General features: G+C 41.2%; 1 pseudogene; it reads right to left on the bottom strand.

Moving 5' to 3' along the window:
• Window positions 1-4758: 4758 nt before the first annotated feature.
• On the bottom strand, window positions 4759-13289 carry LOC113623584 (39S ribosomal protein L45, mitochondrial-like; annotated as a pseudogene).
• Window positions 13290-13338: the final 49 nt, after the last annotated feature.

The raw sequence follows: 13338 nt of genomic DNA, 5'->3' as shown, positions 1-13338 counted from the left end.
TAGCATTCTTATCAGCCAAAAACTTGGTGGGGGTACTTGGATTTTATCCACATACATAAACAGATTTTTAAATACAGAACACGAAAAGAACCAGAGTCCTAAAAAAAGGTCTGTGGTCATCAAACCATTGAGGCATCTGCTTATTAGTAAAAGTGCCATGCGCAGCTGGAAACATTCTCTGGAAGTCAACCCCAGGATAATGGAAAGATAAAAGCAAATGATAGGTAGCAGAAGCTTTGGAAGAAATGTAAAAGTTAGAGAACTTTTTTTCATGTGAAATATTGGTGGAATAAACTCAGCATCAACCTTTGATAGTAAAAACTCTTAGCAAAGTATAAAGACACAGGGAATTCCTTTACGTGGCAAAGGTACCCATCTACTAAACACCTACTACAAAGCGAATACTAATATGAAGAGGAATCCTTTTTGTGTCAGTAAGAAGGTAAGATGCCTGCTATCATGCTTAACAAATTCAAATGGAAGGTGCTGGGTAGTGCAGAAAGAAGAAAGGAAGGGAAAGAGGGAAAGAAGATTGGGAAAAAAGAAGAAAGCAAGAGAGAGAAAGAGAGGTCAAGGGAAGGAGGAAGGAAAGAAAGAATACAAGGATTGGAGGAAAATAACAGCATTATTTTTTGCAAACAGTGTGTAATTTTCTATGCAGAAAATTCAGGAGACTCTGCAGACCAAAACTTAGAGACAAAGAGCAAGTTCAGAATGTTTGCTGAACATAAAATCAATACAAAAAAGTCAATTACATTCCTGCATACAAATCACAAGCAATTAGAAAATGCAATTTTTTAAAGATACCATTTAAATGACAAAGTAATCTATAAGATACTTAGAAATAAATCTAGCAAAAGATGTCAGAATTTTATTGAGAAAAGTACAAAATTCTAAGGAAGGACTTAAAATTTAAGTATTTATGGATGGTAAGAATCAAATCTTAAAGATGTCACGTTTTGGGCTTCCCTGGTGGCACAGTGGTTGAGAGTCCGCCTGCCGATGCAGGGGACGCGGCTTCATGCCCCGGTCCGGGAAGATCCCACATGCCGCGGAGCGGCTGGGCGCGTGAGCCATGGCCGCTGAGCCTGTGCGTCCGGAGCCTGTGCTCCGCAACGGAAGAGGTCACAACAGTGAGAGGCCCGCGTACCGAAAAAAAAAAAAAAAAAGATGCCACGTATTACCAGATTAATCTATAAATTAAATGTAATTTCAGACAAAATCTAACAGGCTTTTTCATGCAACTTGACAAGGTGCTTCTAAAATTTATATGGAGGCAACCAGACAATTATAAGCAAAAAGACAATTCTGAGGGAAAAGGACAATGTAGGTGACTTACTATATCATATATAAAGATGTTATGCAAGGATAGTAATTAAGAAATTATAGTATTTGCCAAGAACAGACAATCAGAAGAGTAGAACAAAGTAGAGAGCCCAGAAACTAATTCTTGCTTAAATGGACCTAAATTTACATAATATAACAGAGATGAAGTCACGAATCAAGGGGGGAGGGTGGATGGACTCTTCAATAAATGATGCTGGAACAGCGAGTTAACCAGGTGGACACTAAGTGCTCAACAATGTCCAATTTTCCTCTCTTACTAGACACACTGAAGTCAACACTTCCACACTACCTTGCTGCTGGTCAGGCCACGTGACAGGCTATGACAACGACCTATGTGCAGAAATGATATGAGCAGGAGTGGGAGCTCCCTGCACTCCCTTCCTACAACGCTAACAGAGGAAGCTGTATATTCTGAAAAAAATGGCAGAGCTATTTCCGCCTGGGTCTTTGAGAGACCTGTGGAGCAAAGAACCAACTGTGCTCACCCCACCCCAGAATGGCCACCAGTGTTGCACACTTATAAGAAAGCAACAAATATTTGTTGTGTTAAGCCATTAAGATTTAGAGCTTAGTTTGTTACAGCAACATAACTAGCTTATCCTGATAGTGCCGTTATCCTATGTGCCAACTAAAGAACATCACTCGCCATCCAGCTCTACAAGGATTAGGTCATTAGCCACCGCAGTATCTGACTTCAACACACCCGAAAGGAGTTCAGGTGGAGATCAGGACTGAGGCATTCTGGGAAAAACTGGCAAAACAAGCCTTCAGATAGTTTGATATATTCAGGAGAAAATTTTACGAACCTAATTTCTTGCATCTTCTCATACCCAAAAAAAGCACTAAAATCATTAATGGAGACATCTGCTCCTCATGAGTAGCAGCAACCCTCTACCAAGATGCGTGCTGGATTGCACATACCCCTTCACCACAATCATATGTATGCTGACCTTCGCCCCTACCTCTTTGGAGCAGTTCCTCAGAGCTATCTGAGAGGCTGTCTCCCAGGCTACAGTCCACAGTAAGTCCCCAAATAAAGTTGAACTCACAGTTCTCTCATTGTGCAGTTATTTTCAGTCGACATATGGAAAAAAATAAATAAAACTAGATCCCTACCTCAGGCCACAAGTGGATTTTAATTTAATTTAGACCTAAATATGAAAAAGAAAAACTTTAAAATTTTTTAGAAGAAAATATAAAAGGGTGCCTTTCTGACCATAGGGCATAGAAATGTTCTTAAATAAAATACAACAAAACTCAAACCATAAAAAATAAATTGATAAATTTGAGTACATTAAAATTTTAAAACTTCGCCACAACAAAAGACACTATAAACAGAGTAAAGAAACAAATTCAATTTGGAGAAGTTATTTGCGACCACATAACCAAAAAAGATTAGTATCTAGTTTATATAGAAATCTATAAAATGATAATATATCACACCCTGAATAAAGAATAGAAATAAATATTCATATTCTAATAAATATAATTTAAAAATATACACATTATAGGGCTTCCCTGGTGGCTCAGTGGTTGGGGGTCCACCTGCCGATGCAGGGGACACGGGTTCGTGCCCTGATCCGGGAGGATCCCACATGCTGTGGAGCGGCTGGGCCCGTGAGCCATGCCTGCTGGGCCTGCGCGTACGGAGCCTGTGCTCCGCAACGGGAGAGGCCGCGGCGGTGAGAGGCCCGTGTACCGCAAAAAAAAAAAAACCAAAAACAAAACTGTGGCTCTACTGTTTGTTAAATGGGTGACTTTAGACAATTTGTTTAACCTTTGTGTGTCTCAGTTTCCTCAAGAATCAAGTACAGATAATATTTTCTTCCAGTGTTCCAATGAGGGTTTAATGTGATAATGTTTGGTTAAATTCTTAGCATAGCACCTAGTACAATGAGATGCTATCAGGAAATGTTAGTTTAATCTAACCCATAGGGCAGTTCTCCAGGCCTTCTGGTCATTTTGATGGCCTTTCTATGGGGGCCCATTACAGCATTTCTTCTTAATGTTTACCTGTAGTCTCTAATTTTTCAATGATAAACACATATGACTTTCATAATAGAATTAAATAAAGCCTTTTTTATAATGATGACTTTTTGGTAGGCATAAACAAGCTTATTTTAAAATTTATACAGAAAGGCAAAGAACTTAAAGTTGGTAAAACAGTTTTGGAAAATAACAATAAAGTTGGAAGAATCACTCTATTTAGGCTAGAATGTCAAGGCTTACTCCACAGCGACAATTATTAAGAGAGTGTGATATCTGGCAGAGGACTAGACACATAGATCAATGGAACAGAACCGAAAACCCAGAAATAGACCTACAGCGAGAGAAAGAGAGAGATTGACTGATTAATTTTTAAAATCGGTTCACATAGTTGTGAGGGGCTAGAAAATTCAAAATCTTGCAGAGCAGGCCAAGCTAGGCTGGAGAACCAGTGAAGAGTTGATTTTGCAGTCTTGAATCTGAAAGCAGTAAATCTAGAGGCAGAATTCCTTCCTCCCTGGGGAAATCTAAGACTTTTCTTTTAAGACTTTCAACTGATTGAATGAAGCCCATCCACATTATGGAGGGAAATCTGCTTTACTCAAAGTCTACTGTGTAAATGTTAATCACATCTAGAAAAATACCTTCACAGCAATATCAGACTGGTGTTTGGTGGAGGAAGGGGGAGTGGGGTTTGTTTTTTGTTTGGTTTTTTGAGGGATAAATGATTTCTTTGGATTTACATTCCCCTATGAAATACAAATGATGATTCAGTGAGTCCATGTATGAGAAAAGACCCTCTTAATGACACCATCTTTTATAAACACTAATTATTTTTCCCATGTCTGGATTTCCTGGAAGTCACATCACTCACAATGAAGCTTATCTTTCATTTCTGCCATTTTAAAGGCAGGCCTACTTCTAGCCTGAACCAGGAGAAGTACAGAACCCACAATTTGTCCAACACCCTGACAGTGTTTTATTTCAAACTCTGGTCCCTGCCCTGTGATTAGAAAGAAAATTCTGCCAGTTAGCTCCTGACAGCCTCTGCTATGGGGAAAACTGGTATCAGACGTTCTCTGAAACATACTGCCTTTCATCTAGACTCAGAAGCTAGATGTGCAATTAGTATAAGGAGGAAGAGGTGGTGGTAGAGGAGGGGGAGGAAGAGGAAAAGGAAGAAGGGAAGGGGGAGGAGAAGACGGAGGTGCATGGCTGTGCATACCAGCCACCCACCTGAGCCCAGCCATCAGCCATGGTTGTTGAGGATGAGACTGCTAAAAAGACCTAAGCAGGATGGGAGAGAACCAAGGTAGTTCCTTCTACAGCATCATGGAGATGGATGACTACCCAGCTCCCCGATTCATAGACTTCTCTGCTTCCAGCCACCTCACCCGTGCTTCATCTCAGGAGTCATTTTTGCCATCAGGTTAGCTGAGGCTTATGGGCTTCTCCTTGTGGTTCTTCCCACAGTTTCAGCTGGGGGCCGGGGACCATTACTGTCTTAAGGTTGGGCTGCTTAGGAAGTATCCATGGGGGTACTGTTGCATAATCCAGCTCCCAAAGGGATTTATCTGGTGCTTTTCAAATACAACATACTCCAGGACATCATTGGCCACATCTTCCTGTCCATACATCAAACAGCCAAACTGATCATAGACAGTCAGAGTCTGCTGGATGTGCATGAGGACAGTGACCTGGCCATACATGTTGCTCTGCTTTCACAGACTTCAGCAGTGAATCTGAACCACTGGAGTGGCTCTAAAGATTCTACAAAGTTCTGGCAGATGGGCTTATGTTTGATCCCAGACCACATCCAGAAAACAGTGACTAGTCACCAAGGTGTGAAGCCAGTCGTGATCTAAGTCGTTTAGATAAATGTGAGCGGCCATGAAGATATCCTTAGCTTTTTCAGGGAAGTCCTTCGTTTTAAAATTAGCATCATATTCTTTTACCTTCCGAACGGACAATTGCGAGGCAACATTCTTCTTCCATTGCTCAGTGCTCTGTGTCAGGCTTCCTTTGAAAGAAATGACATGAGAGCATCACCCTCAGGAGGAACACAGGCATCGAAGACACCAGCTGTACAGGTCAGATGTGTGAGATGCTCCAAACGTTCCAGAGGCATGACCAGTCCCACTTTCTGGGCATTCTATAAACTCCTTTTCTGATTCATATTTGGGTTCACAAGTAGAGGGTATGAAACGTTTTTTAGTTCTCACTAGAACTACAGCTATGTACTGAGTCACCAGGACTGGCTGCAGAGACCACCATTCTAATGGTCTGGATAAGCAAGACAACCTCCCCCGGCACGGGGGCTGCCATTTTTTTCATGCAAGGGCCTCTGGAATGGGGACTAAGAGTGAAGAGCCTGGGACAGGTGAGAAGGCGCATAGGGTGGAGCTAGCTCCATATGGAATCCAACTGCATACCATAACCTAGCCAAACTGACACATAAAATTAAACATGACAGTAGCTTTTTTTGATAGCCAAAAAATAGAAACGGATTAGTGACTAAACAAACTTGTATATCAATACCATGGAATACCACTCAGCAATTAAAAAAAAAAAAAGAGCAAACCATTGTTGCAGGCAACAACTTGGATGGACCTCAAAGACATGCTAAGTAAAATAAGCCAGCCTCAAAAGGTACTGTATGATTCCATTTTGTCATTTAATTTTAAAATAACAAAATTATGCAGATGGAGAACAGATTGGGTTTAGGAATGGGGACAGGGGATAGGTATGGCTATAAAGGGGCTGTAGGCAAGACTGATGGAACAGTTCTATATCCTGACTGTGGTGGTGACTACACAAATCTACAAATGTGATGAAATTGCATAGAACTATACACACACACACACACACACACAATTGGTAAAATTTGTGTAACCTCAGTAGATTCTACAAATGACATTTGCCTGGTTGTAATATTATACTATGGTTGCCCTTAAGGAACTGGGTGAAGGATACATGAGACCTCTTTCTATATTATTTTTGCAAATTCCTGTGAATCTACAATTATTTCAAATTAGAAGTTTTAAAAAGTGCGGGGGTTTAATTTGGTTAGGTTGTACCCAACCAAATTAATTATTCACAACTATCTGTGACCTGCTCACTGTACATCAACTATATTATATAGACTTCCTGTTGGTAATTCTGTGCTCCATTTTTAAAATCCATGAGCCTCTGAATGTTTCTCTGAAACCTGTAAAAGATTAATTATGGTCAGCCCTATTGGCAGACACCAAAAGAAGTTTGTAACCGTCGATCTCTGCTACACAATTTATTTCTTTATGGATGCTTCTCTTCTTTTAGCCATAATTTCCTACTCGTGGAGGGAGGGAGGCAGGGAGTTTTCTTTGGCTGACTTGGTGTTTGGCAGCCACTTCATAGTGAAACTGGTCTGTGCTGGGCAACTGAGATGCAAACCAGCAGGTAGAGAGAGAGAACGACAGGTCTGGAAGACAAAGATCCCTGTCCAGATCTACACCTTGCACACAACGAAACCGCAGAAATGACTACTAATATAGTGCAAGGCGGGGAGGGGCATAGTTTTTCCATCAGTAAAACTTTGATGCCAAGGGGGCCATGTGCCCAACGCAGAAGGCAGAGGGATGGTGATAAAAGGAGCCATCTAAAATTAAATTGTGATTGAGCACCAGGATCGAATTACAAGATAAATTTCAAACAGTAATAAAAGTTTGCAAAGTCCTAGGTGAGTTTTCTGAAAATATCAATTGATATGCATTTACACATCTTACATCTATATGATTGTCCAATCAGATTGTAAGCTCCTCAAAAGTTGGACCCTAGAGTGGCTGGTCTAGTTTGCTGCAAGTACTAGCATTCAGTAAATTACAGAAGGCTACTCACATGTGCTCAGTACCTAGTCTTGGCGTTCTTTTGCACATGCAAATTCATTCTGTTTAATCCTCACAACTATGCTATTAGCACATCTTATTGCCTGCATTTTGCAGACGTGGAAAAGCACTCAGAAAGTTTTAGTGACATTCTCAAGGATTTATATAGGCAATAAGTGGGAGGACTGACAGTCAAATATAGATCTGTGTGTCTGGCCCTAAGACCGTGTTCTCTCAATAGCAATCAATAGTTCATGATTATAGTTCTAATGACACAAAAAGTTCCTTAAGTTGCTTTCTGAATCAAGCAATAGTAAGTTATGCTCTATATCATTTTAGTGTTAATTGAAATTGGGAAGTCTGGATATAGTAACTCTTTATAGAGAATATAATTCATCTATAGTGCTTCCCAACATAAAAAATGATATTAGTTAGAGGGAGAGAAGGGAAAGGAAAAAAACTGAAAAGAGGAAAGAAAGGAAGGTTGACTCTGTGCTGGCTTTAGAAAGGAGCTTTATCCAAGTTTCAGAGCACTGTGAGGTTATTGCAAATTCTGAATTATAGCAGTTTCCAATTACAAAAATATTTTGGTGACATCTTAAATCTTGCAGGTAGTATTAGGAACTTGTGTTGAAGGACAACACAGATTGTTTGTGACAGCAATAGAAGGTACAAGTCCTGCCCCATGCAAAATTTTTACTTCTACCAAGTAATTCCAGAGGCATTTTTTTTAATTAAGGGGTAATATAAAACAAAACAAAAATATCTGAAACAGCCTCTCAAATAGAGCACAGGATTAGAGCTGAAGTCTAATGTAAAATATGGAGTGAACTGCATTAGCTGCTGAAAATGTAGAACTTTACCTGAGTCCTGTATTCCTGGAAAACAGGGATGATCAATACATCCTTTCGTATTTCAGAAAACAACTTATTGCAAAGAATCACCCTTTCACATGTAACTTATATATAGGATGTTACAGAAAAACCCGAAGAAACCTTTTGGCCAACCCAATAAAACCCACGGATGACCCCACTGTTTATCTGTGACAAGGCCAGACACAGACCCTTGAAATTTCCATTCTTTATCTTATAAAATATTGGTTGAACTGTTTGTCCCCACTGAACAATCTGGACACTAATGTGACTTGACCAAACTTTCATCAGGCTTCTCTCCTTCCCCCAGGACCCTGAACTGTGGGCCACCCTTGAGCTTAAGCAAGCACTGGGACACAGAACAAAACCCCTTAACAGCCTCTCCTGAGAATCAGCTGACCACAGAAAAAAAGACATTTTCTGCTGAACTGACCAATCAATCCCCTGCTCCCCCCACTCCCCACACTCAGATCTTTCTAACCTTGTTTACTCCTCCCTTTAAAAGAAACCCCTTTCGGCCTGGCCTTGGCAACATTTGTAGATATTATTATGGTCAGAGTCTTCTGTTGCAGTAGTTCCTTTCCTCTTACTGTAATAGTCACCCCCCCTCTCTCAACTGCAATAGTCTTTTCAAATAAAGTCCCTCCTTACCTAAGTCTGGATTTGTTTTTTATTTGATACTACCTAAAGATGGAGTTTCTAATATTTTTGGAAGCATTTTTCTCCTCTGTCAAAGTTTGCTTTTATTTATGATTACTCTTTTATGGATTTTAAGTATTCATGCCTGGTTCAGACGTCACACAGGCAGAGGGACCAAACCCTCTAAGGGTGTTAACAAGCTTCCCACATACCTCTTAGGTTAAAATGGAAATGAATAGGTAGGAGGGCTGCTTCCATATGCAGACACCTCCAGATAATCAATTCTATTCTAATATCTTGCTGGCTGCAGAATTACAGCTTCTGGGCCATTTAATTCACTTCCAGCTAATGCCTGAGGTGCCAATGTATACCAAAGAAAAAAGAAAAAGTAGATCAAACTAAAATATTTCCTTAGGTCACAGCAAGTTAAAAGCCTGGCCAACTCCAAGTTTCACAGAACATCTTTGTCATCTTATCCCTGAACTGGCCCAAATAAAAAGTTTGCTAGTGTTTACAAACTATCAACTATGCACCTTGAAAATATTTATGTCATCACAAAAGTTTCAATGGCATTATTCTCAAAAACAAAAGTGAGGATACCGTAGACTGGCAAAGGGTATTTTTGGCTAGTGCATTTAATAATAGGTAAAGTCATAAGTAAGTTAAAAATTGTAGATCACATTTAATTATGCATATTTAATGAATTACTTACTGAAATCATAGCTAACTTTAAACATCCAGAGTATGTAGTATCTATAGTCATAGGGTGCTTTTGCTGATTCTTGCTCAGAAGTTTCTGGTACACACTGTCATGGTCGCCAGGATCAGCAGTGTGCTGCGAAATGTTTAAAAACTGGCTCTGGGGGAGAGGGTAGGCCCTGATGGGTTGCACTTGCCAATTTCCACGGTGTAAATACTCCCACCATGGCTCATTTGAAGCTATCAGTGTGACTGCACTTGGAGTTGAGAAAGAGATGCTCAGCAACACACCATAAAGATACAATAGAAGTAAATAACCTCAAGAGAGCATAATAATAAAATGAAGGAAGATAATTAGGAAGTGATGAGTTTTGAGTATATATAATTTGGGGTTTTAGTATAACTTATTTAACTGTAAGTTTGTGTAATTTAACTTTTTTTGTTTGGTTTGGTTTTTTGTTTTTGTTTTGCAGTACACGGGCCTCTCACTGTTGTGGCCTCTCCCGTTGCGGAGCACAGGCTGCGGACGTGCAGGCTCAGCGGCCATGGCTCACGGGCCCAGCTGCTCCGCGGCATGTGGGATCTTCCCAGACCGGGGCACGAACCCGTGTCCCCTGCATCGGCACTGCGCCACCAGGGAAGCCCCTAATTTAACTTTTAATAATGGCTGTGTGAAACAACAGGCTTGCAAAATCCCTGGAAATTTAACAGTTTCTGTATTGGGGCACAAGCTGGTACCAGTGCCCACTAGTGAGTCCAGGATCCATCCTTCACTTTGGCTACAACCCCTAGAGGACTAGGTAACATTATTTAAGACAGGAATGATTTGGCTCACAGAAGCTTAAAGGATTTTACTGGCCAAAAGGCATATACTACCTGCGGTGGGTTGAACTGTGGCTCCCCAAATATATGTCCAACTGGATCCTGTGAATGTGAGCTTATTTGGAAAAAGGTCTTTGTTGATGGAATTAAGTATCTCAAGATGCGATCATCCTGGATTATCTGGGTGGGCCCTAAATCCAATGACCCATGTCCTGATGAGAGCAGACAGACAGAAGAAGAGAACACACAGAGACACAGGGAGGACGTCCACGTAAAGAAGGAAGCAGAGACTGGAATGATCCGTTTATAAGCCAAGGAATGCCAAGCACTGCCAGCAGCCACCAGAAGCTAGGAGACAGGCATGGAACAGTTCTCCCTCCCAGCCTCCAGAAGGAACCAACCCTGCTGACATCTTGATTTTGGCTGGCTAGCCTCCAGAACTGTGAGAAAATTAATTTCTATTTTTTTAAGCCACCAAGTTTGTGGCAATTTATTATGACAGCCTTAGGAAACTCATACACTACCCCATGACAATTAGTCTTGGTCAAACTGGGCTCAGAGAAAGAGGCTTTGGAGACTTTAAAAGCGATAATAACTTGGAAAATTATGCAGCACTGTAATCATGTACAGTCATAGTGGAGGAGACAAGTGAAGTTTCAAGGGAAAGACAGCTTACAGGTGGTATTCTTCTTTGCCATAAAATGTCATCTCAATACTCCTTATAGATCAGGCATGGCTAGACTCCCTCGTGACCCAGACATAACCTCAAACGTACCAACAGCCAAGGCTTATTTACCAGGTGGGGGGAACAGATGTTCTTAAATTTCTCAGCAATAACCTTCTTTTTTACCTCCAGAGGTTCTGCTCCTGTTTTACAGAATATTCTAGTTCTATGAACTGGGAAACAAAAGGGTAAAGGAAAAAAAAAACAACTGTGAGATGTAAACATCTAAGAGACCTTGAAAAGAGTAGGAGATTTGAAATTTTACCATTGATTATGATTATTAATCTGACTACATAATTTGTGGGGCCCAGTGCAAAATCTCAAGATAGTTCCAGCAGAGCATTAAACCAAGTGAGAGCCCTTCTACACACGGGTCTTGTGAGACTGTATAAGTCACATGCCCATGAATCCAGCCCTATTAATGGGATATCAGACCTAGCTACTACAGATTAGAAATTGTGATACTTGCGCCTAATATACTATTCTCAAAATTTTTTTCAGCATTCTTACTTCCATTTAGAAATGACCGGCCATATATCTGTTGCAAATAAATGCTGATATGCACTGAATTTTTTTACATAAATGTTCATAGAAGCTTTATTCACAATCACCGGAAAAATGGAAAAAACCCATATCTTTCACCTGGTGAATGTAAAACAAACCGGTATATCCATACCATGGAACACCACCAAAAAGCAACAACATGGATGCATCTCCAAGACATCATGCCCAGGGAAAGAAGCCAGCCTCCAGAGGTCAAATCATGCATGACTACATTTATGTGACACCTTAGAAAAGGCAGCTCCACAGGGATGGAAAACAGATCACTGTTTGCCAGAGGTTGGGGTGGTGTGAGGGCTTGACTACAGAGCGGAAGCATGAGAGAATATTTAGGAGTAAGGGAACTGCTCTGTGTTCTGATTGGTGGTGGTTATATAAAACCTTACATGTGTCAAACCCTTAGAACTTGTACATCCAAAAAAATTTTTAATTTTATGGTATGTTAACTTGGAATTTTTTCAAACGAAAATAAGATTTGGCTATATATCCAAATAAATTTCTCTTAAAAAGTACTTTACATTTTCCATCTGAGTTTCTGCCAGAGAGGCTGCTTTGGGGGGCTCTGCCACATCAGCCCTGATATTCTGTGGGACTGTTTTTCCATCTGTAAAACAAGATCAGTCCAGAGCAGTGATTTTTCATTCATCTCTCTCCCCAGTTTCATCCCTGGGCACTTCTTTGTGAGGTAGGGGCACATTTGAAGAGAAAGAATGTTCAGCCTCCACTGGGCTCCAGACCCACAACTCTGCATCAGTCAGAGCAGTTGTGCTTTGCTTTATTTCATATATTGTCTGCAGAACTTTCATTTAGAATAGTTGGTCCCAAGCCACATGGTTAGGTACCTGAGGAGTTTAAACAATCCCACATTCCAGGGCCTAGTGGTAGGGCCGACTCTATTGTCCCTTGGGCAAGTGCCCCCGTACAGCTTGGTGGTTAGCCAGACTGAAGCACTGGTTTAAATGGTCAATGATTCTAAACAAGATGTTTGAGGAATAGCTGGAATCATGCTCCTTGCTTCACAACCTTTGGATATACAATGGGATTCTGAAAAGGCTGCTAAATCTAGGCTTGCCCTGACATACCGTCTGAAAGGAACTTAAACTACCCCCTCCCCCCACAGGATGGATGATTTTGGGGAACATCACTTTGCACACAATAAAGGGCTGGGCATAGATGGGGGAAATGCTGTTATGAGGATGAAGGCACGGACCAAGGACCAGCAGGGCCTGAGAGTAGCATTAATACTAAGAGCCGCCCTTTACTCTAAGCAAGTACCCTGTGCCAGTCACACTGCTAGCAGTCCTTTAATCCTCACAACTCTGGGAAAGAAGGGCTGTCACTGTGGAGACTGATAAGGAAACCGAACCTCTGAGAAGCTACAGGTCACGTGATGACAGCACCAGGTCCCAGCCCACACCTCCAACCTTCCAAGCCAAGGGAAAACCTTGAGGCCTGACATCAAGCCTGCTCTCTCAGCACTCACCCCCAGAGAAAGGGACTAATGCCACCTTTCATCAAAGGCTGCTGGGAAGTCACCACAGGCACCTTGACACCTTGCCATCTGGAACAGCACTCAAAAATTATTTTTAAATTTTATGTAATGAAATGCTTTCTTCAAAAACTATCTTATGCTTCAGTCCAATCTATAAACCCAGAGTTAGACTGCTATAGTTGAAGGTCGGCGGAAGGGTGGCCTGAGGCTCCCAGGGCTCCCAGAGCACCACTTGATCACTTATCTAGCAAATTGGCACTTACTGTGAGAGGTACAGGAGCCATGATGCCTAAGGCCCTGGCTCTGCACTCCAAAGAATGAAGTGGGATTCTG

Source organism: Aethalodelphis obliquidens, unplaced genomic scaffold, assembly GCF_003676395.1.
Source record: "Aethalodelphis obliquidens isolate GAN/ISIS:26980383/991018 unplaced genomic scaffold, ASM367639v1 scaffold11, whole genome shotgun sequence".
Lineage (NCBI taxonomy): Eukaryota > Metazoa > Chordata > Mammalia > Artiodactyla > Delphinidae > Aethalodelphis > Aethalodelphis obliquidens.
This window is presented reverse-complemented; position numbering and strand designations above follow the sequence as displayed.